The 13,756-nt window shown below is 32.4% G+C and overlaps 1 long non-coding RNA gene across 1 annotated transcript in view; it reads left to right on the top strand.

Annotated features, from left to right (window-relative positions):
* The first annotated feature begins 415 nt into the window (after positions 1–415).
* Positions 416–13,756, top strand: part of LOC126757068 (uncharacterized) — an 86,688-nt gene continuing 73,347 nt past the window's right edge. The window contains exon 1 of the long non-coding RNA XR_007666684.1: positions 416–503. This is a non-coding gene — a long non-coding RNA (uncharacterized LOC126757068). The remainder of the gene's footprint in view (positions 504–13,756) is intronic.

Below are 13,756 nucleotides of genomic sequence, written 5' to 3'. Positions count from 1 at the left end.
ATTCCAATGCGGCTTTGGAGACGGAATTTTCTGGTGTGTCTAGCAATGTCGCCATGACGACAACATAATCCGCGGTAAGAAAAATTTTGCGAAGCACACAAATTATTTGACAAAAAAAAAAAATAATAATAATAAAAATTAAATATTCATATATTAAACAGCATATAATATTAAAAACATTTTTAAGCTTTATTAAACAAATGGAAAATTTAATATGCTTAAGAAACAAATAACTAAAACCAGAAAATATCTACAAATATATAAATATATACAAAATAAAAATTTAAAAATACATATATATACTGCACTTAAAAATTAAAAATATTAACATATGTTTGTGAAAAAAATGAATATTAAATTAAATGCTTAATGCACTTTAAATGTGAAATATTTTATAAAACAACCCATTTTGCCAAAAAAAAGTAACAAAAAAAATAAAATAAAACAAAAACAATAAAAAAAAATTTGACCGCTCCAAAACTGTCTGAAGTTCAATGTAAAGGGTAAGTTTTAGAATTAAGGATTGGCTTATTTCTTTTGAAATATCTTTATTGAAACACAATTAACCTAATATCCAAAAATTAAAAAAAAAAATTACAATTCCTTTGTTTAAATAAAGACATAATATTTTACATGATTTTAACTCATATTTTTATATTCATTATTTTTAAAGATTTTTACACTATTTTAAGTTATTTTAAAATATTTGAAATCAAAAATTCATGTAGGAAAACATATTGAAAGATTTTACGACTAATGCGGCTTTATAACGAATTTGAGTTCAAAAATGTCGGAATTGGGTCAAATTCATTTAATTTCAAACAAGCACTTCAATATTCTTTGTTGTCCGATGTGATCCTTTGGTACTGCCAGAGGATTCTTATCATCCTGCTTTCGAAATTCATACCGGCATCAGAGCCAACTTACTATGTCCGATTTCTGTAATTAATGCACTTACTATTTCCGAAGTGACGTCTTATATCAGTTAAGGGATCGTCACAGTGTGAAATTTTCGAGAAATCGATCCACTGTGTCGTAAGTAAGCATTCTCTCAAATTTTGAAATCTAAATTCAAATTATTACGGTCGCTACAGCGTTTCTTTTAGAAAGAGAACAGAGTGCAGGACATAGCGACTCCAATCTTTAAACGCGTTTTTCTCAGAACGGTGTTTTACAAAACGATTTCTACTCTCAAAGGAAGAGTTTTGAAGATATCTAGTGATTCGATTTCGCGCTATGGAAGCTTTTCTTTCTTTTGAAATCTTCTTACTTTTTTTCTACGAAAAACTATCGAAAAAAGGGCCAAAATCGAAACTTTTTGTTCAAACCGTCGTTTTATCAAATTTCAAAATGAACAAAAAAGGCTTCCATAGCGCGATAGCGACTTTCCAACAGATTAATACAGGACCTTTTTTATACCCTGAATAGGGTATATTAAATTTGTCACGAAGTTTGTAACACCCAGAAGGAAGCGTCGGAGACCCTATAAAGTATATACTTGTATATATGTATATGATCAGTATGTTGAGCTGAGTCGTTTTAGCCATGTCCGTCTGTCTGTCTGTCTGTCCGTCTGTATATATACGAACTAGTCCCTCAGTTTTTAAGATATCGTTATGAAATTTTGCAAACGTAATTTTTTCTTCAAGAAGCTGCTCATTTGTCGGAACTGCCGATATCGGTCCACTATAAGATATAGCTCAACGAACGGAATCGAGCTCTTGTATGGAAAACTTTCACATTTGACAATGTATCTTCACGAAATTTGGTATAGATTATTTTCTAAAGCAACAATATATTCTCCGAAGAAATTGTTCAGATCAGATCAGAAGAAAAAATATTAAAAAAAAATCGCGAAAATCAGTGATTTTTCGGAGTCTTACACTGAGACGATTCCTTAAATATGTTAAAACAATCATTTAATTATGGAGCAGATTTAATTCCACACACATCAGCTCTTAAGCGGTTACATGGGTTTACGGGTTTAAAAAATCAATTTTTTTTGTCTTTTTAAATTCTAAAACCCCTCCACAATATTGTCCTCGGTGATACAGCTTTGAGAACTTGTGTCCCACTTTTATTGTCACTCAAATCTTTAAGCGCGTTTTTCTCGAAACTGTGTTTTTGAAGTCGGTTGGAAAGATTTCTTAAGAACTACTCAACCAATCTTCATAAAATTTTGCACAGGTCTTTGAGATACAATTCTTAGGACTTTTTTTGATTAATTTACATTTTTTGGTTAAGATGTCTGAAGGAAGGAGGGTAATCGTTTTGAAAACTGAAATTTTAGGAACTGAAATTCAATTGAAATTTATAGATTTAAAAGAAATGTCCAAATTGCTTAAGGAAACAAGTTGTGACATTAACAAGTTGATATCTGGCACTATTGCCTTATGCAGCCTATGTTAAAAAAATATATCGACCACATTAAATCATCATTTTACTTTTTGATAAATTTTGCTGTCCTGCATGTTGCAAACTGCTTTCAAAAATAAAAATACAAAACAATTATGAAATCTTTAGATCATTAAACACAATGTTAATAATATAATTTCTAAAAATGTCTTAAGTATATAATAAAAATTATTAAAATTTATAGTATTATTAAAAATTTTACATTAAATTATTTATTTTTGTATTCCTCAATACCCACCAAAACATGTGTTGTTGCAAGGCTAAAAAGTTTACAACAAATAATTAAAGCTGAAAACACCTAAGGCCTTCAAAAATCAAATAAATTACATAAAAAAAATAATAAAAATAAAAAAGAAAATGAGTACAAAAACAAATAGTAAAAAGCTTAAATAAGAGTGCGCGTGTTTAAAGCGAAAACTAAAAAAAACTATAAAGAATTCCAAACGAAAATGACAAGCATATTTATTTAAACACTCTCAGAAAAAGCAAATGCCAACACATGACCACGCAACAGAAATATTTCCTAAGGTCCACGCACATAAATAACGCATAAAAATCCACCTAAAACGAACAAAAAAGTTTGAATAATGAATAGCTAGAAAATGTCAAACGGCAAATTTGGAAAACTTAAAGCAAAATATTTGTGGAAATTGTAAAAAATAAATTTAAAAAAAATTTTAAAACTTTTATTATAATAAATTAAACATTACAAAAAATTAAAAAAATAATACAAAAAAAATAATATATAAAATTTAATGGAAATTAAAAAGACATTTCATGGAAAATTTTAAAAAATACAATCTAAAAACATTTAAAAGCAAATAAAAAAAATTTTAAAAATTTTATTAAAGAAATATAGAAATGAAACAACTAAAAAAAGAAATAAATTAATAAAAACGAAATAAGAAATTATAAATATCCAAAATGGGAGTTATATTTGAGATATATTTAGAAACAGCTGATTATAAAGTGATTCATGCATTCAAAAAGGGAGTTGAAAAATATTTTAGAAACATATCTAGAAATTGCAGAATATTAATGCAACAATAATAACAGCATTATCGTTAATAGAGTTTCCAAAACAAAAATGTTCAAAATAAAGCAACGCAATAACAACAAATACAACCTGAAATCTGTCAAGAAATTATATATTTACATACATGAATTTGTAATATTTGACGTCAGTTTTTTTTCCATCCTACGTTTAGTTAGCAACTGGCTCATCTTCATTCTTCGCTTGTTTGCCACTAATTCTACGCCCACTTTTCGCGCATTGCTCCACTTGACGCTTGATTTTAATGTTTCTTGATTTGAGGTTAATTTTATTGCTTTCATTATTTATATTTTTTGTAATTTCCGTTTTTTACTTTTTTGTGTTTTCTATTGTGTCATAAGAAAATATTTGTTTATATTTTATTGGTATGAGCTTTAAAGTTATTTTTAAAATATTTTATAATATTTTTGTATTTATGGCGAAATTTTTCTTATTTATGAGCGAATGATTATGTTTTTTTTCGCCTTGTATGAGTCAGAGGTGTTGTTTTATTGGAGAATATAGCAAAAATAAACTGAAAATATTTCGAGTTTTTTTGGTGTAAAAAGAATTGTATAGCTAATTCTTTTTTATATGGTTTTTTTACACGGCTTGAAAACACAAAACTTTTAAATTTTTTACACGATTTAGTTTCATTCGGCACGAGCTTTTGGGCTTAATTTAATTAATTAATTTTAAATTTAGTTACCTTAGGGACTGATTATACGTCCTTTCTCAGTTGTTCTCGATCGAAAAACAAATATTTGTATGCTTAAAAACTGATTCAATATTTTATCTAAGAAAATGTAAAACTACGATCGCATCGGACAACAGCATTTTTGGGCATGGTTTATATAAAACTTAAATTTGTTGCTTTTATACTTTGAAATAATAAAAGTTCTGCATTTGCTTTTAACGGAGTCGTGTCGATCTGTCATGTTGTTTTTGTTCAGTATTGTTTTTCATTTTATCATGGAAACACTTATGCCAGAACAATCTATACAAATCGTTTTACTTTATTACAAAAATTCACGTTCTGTAAAGAATGTGTTTCGCGTTTTTCGCTCAACTTATGGTCAACTTAATAGGCCTACTGAACGTTTCGCCACAGCATCAACCATCTTGAGACCCAGCAGCCATTATTGGGTAATATTCGACCGAATAGACCTCGTATAGCACCCGTAGCTGAGAGTGCACACGAAAACCGAGTCGTTCGTAGCAACTCGGACTGACGTATGAAATGACTTAACGCATTTTACGTCGAAATCTTAAATCGAAAACGTACAAAATACAGATTGTGCAAGAACTGTAGCCGCTTGACCTTCCAAGCGACATCGCTTCGCTCTATGAGCTCATGAAAAGCTTCAAGAAGATCCGACGTTTTCGGCGTTATCGCGCCATGATAACCGACTATTTGATGCCTGAAATTGAAGCTTGTGATCTCGGCGACATTTGGTTTAAACAAAACTGCACCACTTCCCACACATCGCAACAATCAATGGATTTATTGGGAGAACTCTTCGAACGTTTGGGGCCGGAAACTTGGACACCAAGATCGTGTGGTAGCACATCGTTTGACTTTTTTCTGTGGATATATCTAAAGTCTAAAATCTATGTGGCCAATCTCGCTTCGATTCCGGCCTTAGAGTAAAACAAGACGAATGTCATTCGCCAGTAACCAGTCGAAATGTTCGAACGAGTCATCGAAAATTGGATTGAACGGATGGACCATATGAGACATAGCCGCGGGCAACAAGAGATAAATAATAAGCCAAAGAATGTTCTATCGAATGATAAGAAACATTCCTCGTTAAATTTGAAGTGTCTGTGTTTTTTCTTTCAAAAAGTTGGAAACTTCAAATTGGATCACTCTTTATGTATAAAATTTCGACGTAATAAAAATACTAAAAAGGTTTGCATGTAAATATTGTATTAAAATATACCAATCATCTATTTAGGATTCGTTCTTACAACAGACATAAAATATATTCTAAATGTTTAAAATTGAGTTGAGGTCAGTTTTACTTCCCTACCGTTTTTTATTCAAGTTTCTCTTATTAACTCGCCAATATTGTATACTGGCCTCCGCAATGTCTCTCAAATTCTCATTGTTCTGCCAAGTAATCTCTCAAGTTATCTTTAAATTTACCTAATGAGAATGTGACATGTGCGTCTTTAGAGATATTCTATGTCCGCTGAGAAATTCGTAATCATATCAGTGAGCAATTCGTCATAATTGTCAGCTCAATGGTTTCCAAGGAAACCATGCATTGCTGCCTGCCTTCCCTGCTAAGTTACTTCGGAAAAATATCAAAAACCATTTTCTTTTATTTCAGAGATTACAAAGATTCCAATTTCTATCTCGCCTCTGAAAAATTTGGAAACAATTATTCAAATATTTTAAAGGTTTCCTACCAATTCTCGGCACTGCAAACTTCATTGCTCATTTTTCAACTAGCAGTTTCAAATTTTTCCTTCCAATTTGTTAAGTAGTGTTATTATAAAAAATATAAAAAATAATTCGAAGTTCGATTGTTACTTTCGTTATAAACAGTTACTCTCCACTAAAAAATGATATACCGAAAAAAAATACGTTTATCAACTAAAAATCGATATGCTTTAGGATTGATTGTAATATTGATTCAACAAAGAAGTTCTATTAAAATTTCTTCTGTCGAAAAGTGCAGACTGTTGGAAAAGGCCTTCGATGAGAATTGTTTGTTATGAGCTAGTGATTTTGATTGGAACAAATTATTCAAAGAGAGTCGAGAATGTGTTGTACAAAACGGCCATCACCATTAACTGTTGATCAACACGTCAACAACATAAAGAAATTGGTGCTTGAGTATCGACGATCAACAGTCAGAGATCTTACTGGCATCGTTGGAATATCGGAAGGATCAGTCAAAACCATTTTGAAAGATCATTTGGGCCTTAGAAAAGTGAAAGCACGATTGGTACCAAAATCACTAAAGCGAAAGCATCGCGTTAACGTCTGTGAAAAAATGCTTTCCGACTACCAGGATGTCACCAAACGTATTATTACTGGCGATGAGTCTGGGGTCTTTGCTTACGACCTGGAAACAAACGGTCAATCGGCCGAATATCGTGAAAAAGGTGGGCCGAAGCCGAAAAAACCACGTCAAAGCAGGACAAAAAACCTGGTTATGTCACAGTTTTCCTCGATCGAGGTGTGGTGCACCCCGAATTCTTTCCAATCGACCAAACTGTCAACAAGGAATACTATTTGAGTGTTATGCATCGTTTATGCGAAGATATTCCGTAAAGGTCGGAATTAAGAGGCGACAACTTTAGGTTTTTGCACCACGATAATCACAGTCGCATACTGCATTGATTCTTCGTGAGTTTTTCACAAAATTTTCAACCAATATCGGGCCGCAACCATCATAAATTTAGCTCCATGTGACTTCTGGCAAATCAGCAAACTCAAATGACCGCTTTAAAATTTTAAAACTATGGACAAAGTCTTACTATTTTTTTGTCATAGTAGTAAAAAACTAAAGTCCGATTATTTTGAAATTTAAGCGCGTTAAGGAAAGACACTCTATCCATTTATTTCCAATCAGAAGAACAGCTGACGTGCCCTCTTTACGACAGTTAAATACTTACAGGCGGTTACAACGTCAAATGACGAAGTAGAAACAGCAGAAAACTTGTTACCAGCCAATAAAAAATAGAAAAATAATCGCAACCAATTTAGTGATCTGCTTCATTCATATGAATATAATGGTTTAAAGGTAACACAAAAAAGTGTCAAGTTGAAAGAACCGGTTGGATAGACAATAATTTCGAAAGGGGCGATCACTTTGAGTTCGAATAATCAAAGCCAAAGAATGGAAGGAAAGAAACGTTAGGTTTAACAAAAAGTTTTAAAAACCTAACGCTACTTATGGCTATTTATACAAATCAACAAATGAACAAATAAATGGCTTACCGACATTTGAAGTGGAAAACATTGTTCAAAAACCAATAAAAAAAAAAATAAAAATAAATAATATCGAGCAATCAATGGATGGCTGAAATAAGTAAAACGAAACTGTAGAAAAAACTCCAATAAACGAAAGAACAGGTAACAGTATCATAGCTGATATTATTCAGACCGCGCCGCTTAATAGGCCGCGGCACGCAAATGAGCCGGTAAAGCTGGTTAAGCTCCAAATAAATGCACAGATAAAATAAATGAGCAGCTGAACAATTCAACAGCTGAGCAGGCGGAAAGATTGCTACATTTGTCTGCATATAAAATACCAAAAAAAGACACAAAAATAGAAAAAGATGAGAGGCGGCCAACGCCTCGCAAACTGGACAAGTGTTCAAAGACTTGGCGACGACGTGCTTCAGGTGGTGCAAACAAGTGCTACAACACAATGTGCTGCTGATTATTTGGTCTATATGTCTGTATGTATACTTGTATATGTATATATAAAAGAGTGTTAGAATGAAGAGTATTCGGTGGAAGACTAGCAATTTGCATAAATGATCAATTTGAATAAATTAATTCGAATTCGAAAGCCAAGCATATCGGCTTGAAGGGGACGTTAGCCAAGAGAAGACACCATGAAATGATTTCACTATTCGTTCAGTCACATTCCAAAGTTATAAAATAAATATTGTACTTTATGTAGGCAAGAGAAATTTTGGACTGTGAGATACACCGGTGACTTACTGTTGGCTTCCAGATGGCGGTGAGGTGTAGCATAATTATGCAGCAGATTGCAGGCTAGAAGCCTTAATAATATAGAACACAAATATCGAGATAAAAGGTGTTTTTTCAATCTACAACAAGGGTCTATGAACTCGTATAGGTTGTTCTCAAATCCATAGCTGACATACTATTCAACTTCTACTTATCCAGAAATTACCCTGACATACCAAATATGCGTCCAGCGTACAGTAAATCGACGCATAACTGCATGTTCGGCGAATTTTACACATTGTCCAATAGGCATTTATTCAATAAGGCTAAAAATCTTGTCGGACGCTAGTTGTCAAAGTTGTATGGAGGAGGATGAGTTTGAAACAACCAGGCACTTTATCCTCCATTCTCCAGCCTTTGCAAGACTGAGGCTGAAACATCTCGGCTGTCTTAACTTCGGTAGCCATTAGACGTTAGTCATCTCAACAAATTTGTAATAGACTCAAAGCTCTTTATCGCTTTGTAAAGGATTTATGATCTATCAAATAGGAGCTTTAAGCACCACAACCGACCGCCGTTCTATGCATTCCCAGTGAGATCGTAATAACCTAACCTGTATATAGTATAATCAATAGGATATTATTTTCCTTTTATTTTTTATTTTTTTCAATTTGAAGATGATTGTTTGGGTGTTGACGAGACAGATTATGCTAAGGTATTATTTCACTTAGAAGCTTAAATATTTATAGAAAATAGTTTTCCTTCGAATTACAGAGTAACCGACTATAATAGAACCGATTACCTATCACCTAAAGCTCCAAATCCCATCCAGCAAGACATCTTAGAGAGTCTTAAAACTCAGTCAAGTTCGAGTGCATAATTCATAGCTCTAATAGTCAACAGTGTAAGAAGTTTTAGGAGAAGTACTACTGTGATCAAATTGAAAAGTTTCTAATTCATACTTCGCGTGTTTTTCGAAACGGTAATTTTTTTTCTGTAAGTTGGTAGTACTTTTAGTGACATCTATGCTAAATTTCACGTCAAAATATTCATTAGTATTTGAGATACGCGTCGTTTTGTGAGGCTCTAAAATTGAATTCTTCTATTTTTACTATACTTCTGTATGTCCGAATTTATTGAACAAAGAAGTGCGATAATGCAGCATCTCATATTGCATTGGTTATTCGTGATAATTTCGCCACATTTTCAACTAATATCGTGCCGCAACCACCGCATTCGCCCAAATAACCTTCGTGTAACTTCCGGCTCACATGATCACTCCGAGGACGCGGTTTTGACTCAATTGAGGATATATTATAAAAGCTGAAGTGAAGAAGGCTCTGATGGCCATCAGGACGGAGGATTTTTTTCGAAGTGCTATGATGACTGGAAAATTCGTTGGCATAAGTGTATTGCAGCGGGAGGGGATTACTTTGAAGGAGATGAAATGGACAAAATTCACCTTTGAATTTGATCACAGGCTCAGTAGGATATATAGCACTCCTGCACTGAGCTCCTACTACTGTTTTCCAGTGGTAATGTTCGGGCAAGGGGCAACTATTTTATTATACATATATTAAAGTGCCGTTATTTCTTTTTAACCGTTCCAAATTTATTTTTTTTATCTCTCTCTAAGTACTTGTCACTATTTGTTTTATTTTTTGAGTTAACGGTTTACCTAAGGAATTTTGTGTTTATTATTTTTGTTAACTCATTTATTGCTTCAGTTAATATTTTTGACTAGTTTATTGTTTTAAAGTTAATAGTCAAAAACATGTGGTTTTACGCTCTTGTGGTTCACTTCTCTCAACTAAAATGTGTGACAGCTTGAGGCGACCAAAGCGAAACCAATCACCAAAACATTAAAAAAAGTGGCCAAACTGGGTTAAAAGGTACTTCACTGCCGTTTGTTTGTACATCTGCAGATATGTATATATAAACTGAGTTGTTAGTTGTTGTTTTTCTTGTAGAATTATTAAAATTTAAACAAGTGTTTAGAAGTGGCTTAAAAATAGCCCAGCCCGTGACAGTTCAGGTAAAAACAGTTACGAAGCATGGCGTAAAGAAAAATGCTACATAGTTTCATGTGTATATTTATGTATGTATATATGCACTAAATATGAATTTATATTTTTATGGCCTACAACTTCTGAAAGAACTTGTATTTATGTTTATCCTGTGTTTTGTTGCTAAGCAAAGTTTTTCATTAAAAATTTAGGAATATTTGTTTAAGAGCACTTTAAGTGCTCTTCGGCACGCTACCGCTATTTTCCGTCATTCCGATTTTTATGATCAATTTCGACTAGTCAAAATTACACTCATGAATTTGACAAAAAGTTTGCAGAACTTTTACTATGGTAGTCTCGAAAACAAAGTCAAAGAATTGTAGCCTTGACCTCATATCAATCCCTAAAAGTAGACATGAAAATGCAGAAGCAGAAACTCAGATATATTCACGAATTAGTCTGTAGATATTAAACAATATTGTTGTTGTAATATACTATATAGAGGGAAAAATTGAAAATGATTCCAAACGTAGTCTTTTCAATAGTTCCAAAGGGGATTCAATCACACTTATTCTACAATCACTGCTGTTTGAAGCGCGCTATAAGCCACCATTAAGGATAAGTTACCACTGATACCGAGCCATTTGACGATTTCCGTATTCTAATTTGTTCAACTATGTCAGTGCCGAAAAATAGTTTGGTCCACCTAACGGTTTTACGTACCACTTAAAACTAATTGAAGTAGATATAGGGTTTTATATATAAATGGTCAGGATGACCAGAAAAGTTGAAATCCGGGTGACTGTTTGTCTGTCTGCCGCTGTAACTTGAGTAAAAATTGAGATATCTTGATGAAACTTGGTATGCGCGTTCCTTGGAAATAAAAAGTGCGAGTTCGTAGATGATGGATGAAAACGGATCATAACCCCGCTCACTTCCCATATAACGGTACTATTAAAAACTACTAAAATCGCGATAACTCAATACCTAAATATGCCAGAGACATTAAGTTTTACACCCCAGATAGTTAAAAAGGGCTTTAATGGAGCCGGGGTCAAAATTTAACTATAGGCGTCGCTCCGCCCACTTTTTGGTGATATCACATATCTTGAGATCCGCCCGACCTATTTCAACAAAATTTGGTACGAGACATTCCTCTGACAATATTATATTACAGTTTGAGAATGGGCGAAATCGGCCCAGAGCCACTGATACTCCCCGTATAATACAATTTTAAATTCCATTTGAAACTTTCACTTTTCAGTATACAAATCAAGAATGAATTACGTATAAAATTGTTCAAATCGAACTAAAACAATTTAAGCTTCAAGGTACTGAATATGTGGACCCAGTAATAATACTTGACTTTTTAACGAAAATGTGTGAGATATATAATTGAAATTTCGTGATAGCAGTATGTCTGTGTGCTATAAGCAGGTTGAGCCGGGTCAATACTTCCCTTAGCCCCATATTCTTAGTATAAAGATTTTCGAACTTCCGGGTAACTTTATACCGCATATATTGGCCGATATGTAAGTTATCTTAATAAAATTGAGTGGGCGCGTTTTCCTTATAACAGTGTACATTTGTGCTTAGAATGAATAAAATCTCCCTAGACGCTATATAACTAACAAGCCTTATTTACTTGAAGGAATTTCCGTGGCTTTAATCCTTGCAAGTTGCAAGAGTATAAAATGTTTGGATATACCCGAACTTAGCTCTTCCTTACTTATTTAATTTTCAGTTTTTAAAAAATTTAGTTTTCTGGCTTATTACGGCTGATGAAGCTAAACGTGAAGAGAAACTAATTCATCTGCTTATGAAAATGATCATAAATTATGCTTTGGTTCAAGGCGTTTAGGCGCTTAAATCCTCTAAGTAAAAAAAACTTAAGTGCGCAAAGGCAAAGCACATGAAATATTTATAGGAATACACATATGAATATACTGAAATTAGCGAACTGCTGACATGTGGATCTACAACTCAGTGAGTACACTGTAAGCCAAAAACTTGGGCGAGATACTTTTACATAAAATTAAAAAAAAAACTACAAAAAAGTCCCGAAAGCGCTGAAGAAAAAAACTAAAAGTCTCAATACTAAAGGAAAGAAAAAAAACCAAATTCATCCAATTAGTCACCACTAAATCACTTCATTTATAATTTATTTGACAGTTTGCTTTCCGAAAGCAAAGTTCAAACGCTGTCAAAAAATATAAATTTCGGTAAGATAAAAACAAACACCACTCTGCAGCGCAAAACCATTTACTAAATTTATTGACAATATTTTTTTTATTTTTTTTAATTTTTTTTTAATTATATATTTTTTTTATTCAAATTTTTTTCGTTTTCCATAAATAAATTTTTCTAGCACACAAGTGTGATTATTAAGTAAAACAAAAATACATGAAAAAATTGTTTTAATTCTCCGCTCCATAATTTAAGATAAAAATGTAATAATTTCAGCTTTATATCCTAAGTTATTGCAGTGACACTAATATAAAAACTGTAGAAAAAATTATTCGAAAATTATATGTGTGTTCTTTATGGTATTATATGTAGCATACTCGCATGTCTCAGAACTCACGCACAAGCGTACATAAAAGTATATACTTGTATGTATATATTTTTTCGATTAATCTAAGCTAATATACATTATAACTATAATAATATATTAGTGTTCGTGCTTTAATTCACCTGCCTTAATTGTTGGCATTCGATTTTAAAATAATTTTTTTTTCTTAGTTTTCTTTTTTTTGTCTTTTTTTGTCTTTATTTCTCCTATTTCTTTGGTATTTTTGGCTAATCAATAGTTTACCCTCATTCCTTTGTTTGACTTTGTCTTTCTGGCTCTGCTTCGTCTATTTAAATTAATTCACCTGCTTCAAATTATTTGTAGCACTAATGAGCTGCCCTCGATTGCTTCGCTGTCTTAAATATTGACTTTTTTGTTGTTTTAGTTTTTGTCTTTTTTTGCCGTCTTGGTAAACAGATTTTTTAGATCACTTAAGTAGATAGCTTAAATGCTTTAATATATTCATGATTTGTATATATTTTTTTAAGTTTTGACACGAAACCATAAAATAATAGTAAAATAAACTTTATTCATGAAAATTTAGTCAATAACCATAAAATTGCAATTCCTAAGCATATATTATGAATACCAAATTGTTAAAAAATATTTATACAACAAAAACAGTATGTATATACATACATATGTACATATATAGTATATGCACTTATTTTTCAGCTTCCTTGTCAAGCACACATTAATCGAGTTTGTTACTTCGCCGAGGTGTATGGGTGTGGAACTTTGCTACGGCTAAAAGTAATATATAATATATTTTTAACGGCAGTTGTCTCACGGCGAAATATATCTGAGTATATTATTGACGAGTTTCTTGCCAAAGTTGCTCATCTACTCCGAGTCGCATTAACGCTTCTTCGGTCTAATATAAATTAGAGTTCACAAGGAACTCTCAACATTTAGCATATAGTGGCTCTTTCTGAATTTAAAAAATCAAGACCGTGAGTAACATAGAACTCTCTACACTTGGCACCTAGTGGCTCAAACTGAGTTTAAAAAATCGAGAAGAAGACCGTGGCTAATCAAATTATCACTGAAGAAAATGGGGACTTAGACTAAAA

The sequence above is a fragment of the Bactrocera neohumeralis genome, chromosome 4 (assembly GCF_024586455.1).
Source record: "Bactrocera neohumeralis isolate Rockhampton chromosome 4, APGP_CSIRO_Bneo_wtdbg2-racon-allhic-juicebox.fasta_v2, whole genome shotgun sequence".
NCBI classification, from domain to species: Eukaryota; Metazoa; Arthropoda; class Insecta; order Diptera; family Tephritidae; genus Bactrocera; species Bactrocera neohumeralis.
Note: the sequence above shows the minus strand (reverse complement) of the source record. Positions and strands in the feature narration are given on the sequence as shown.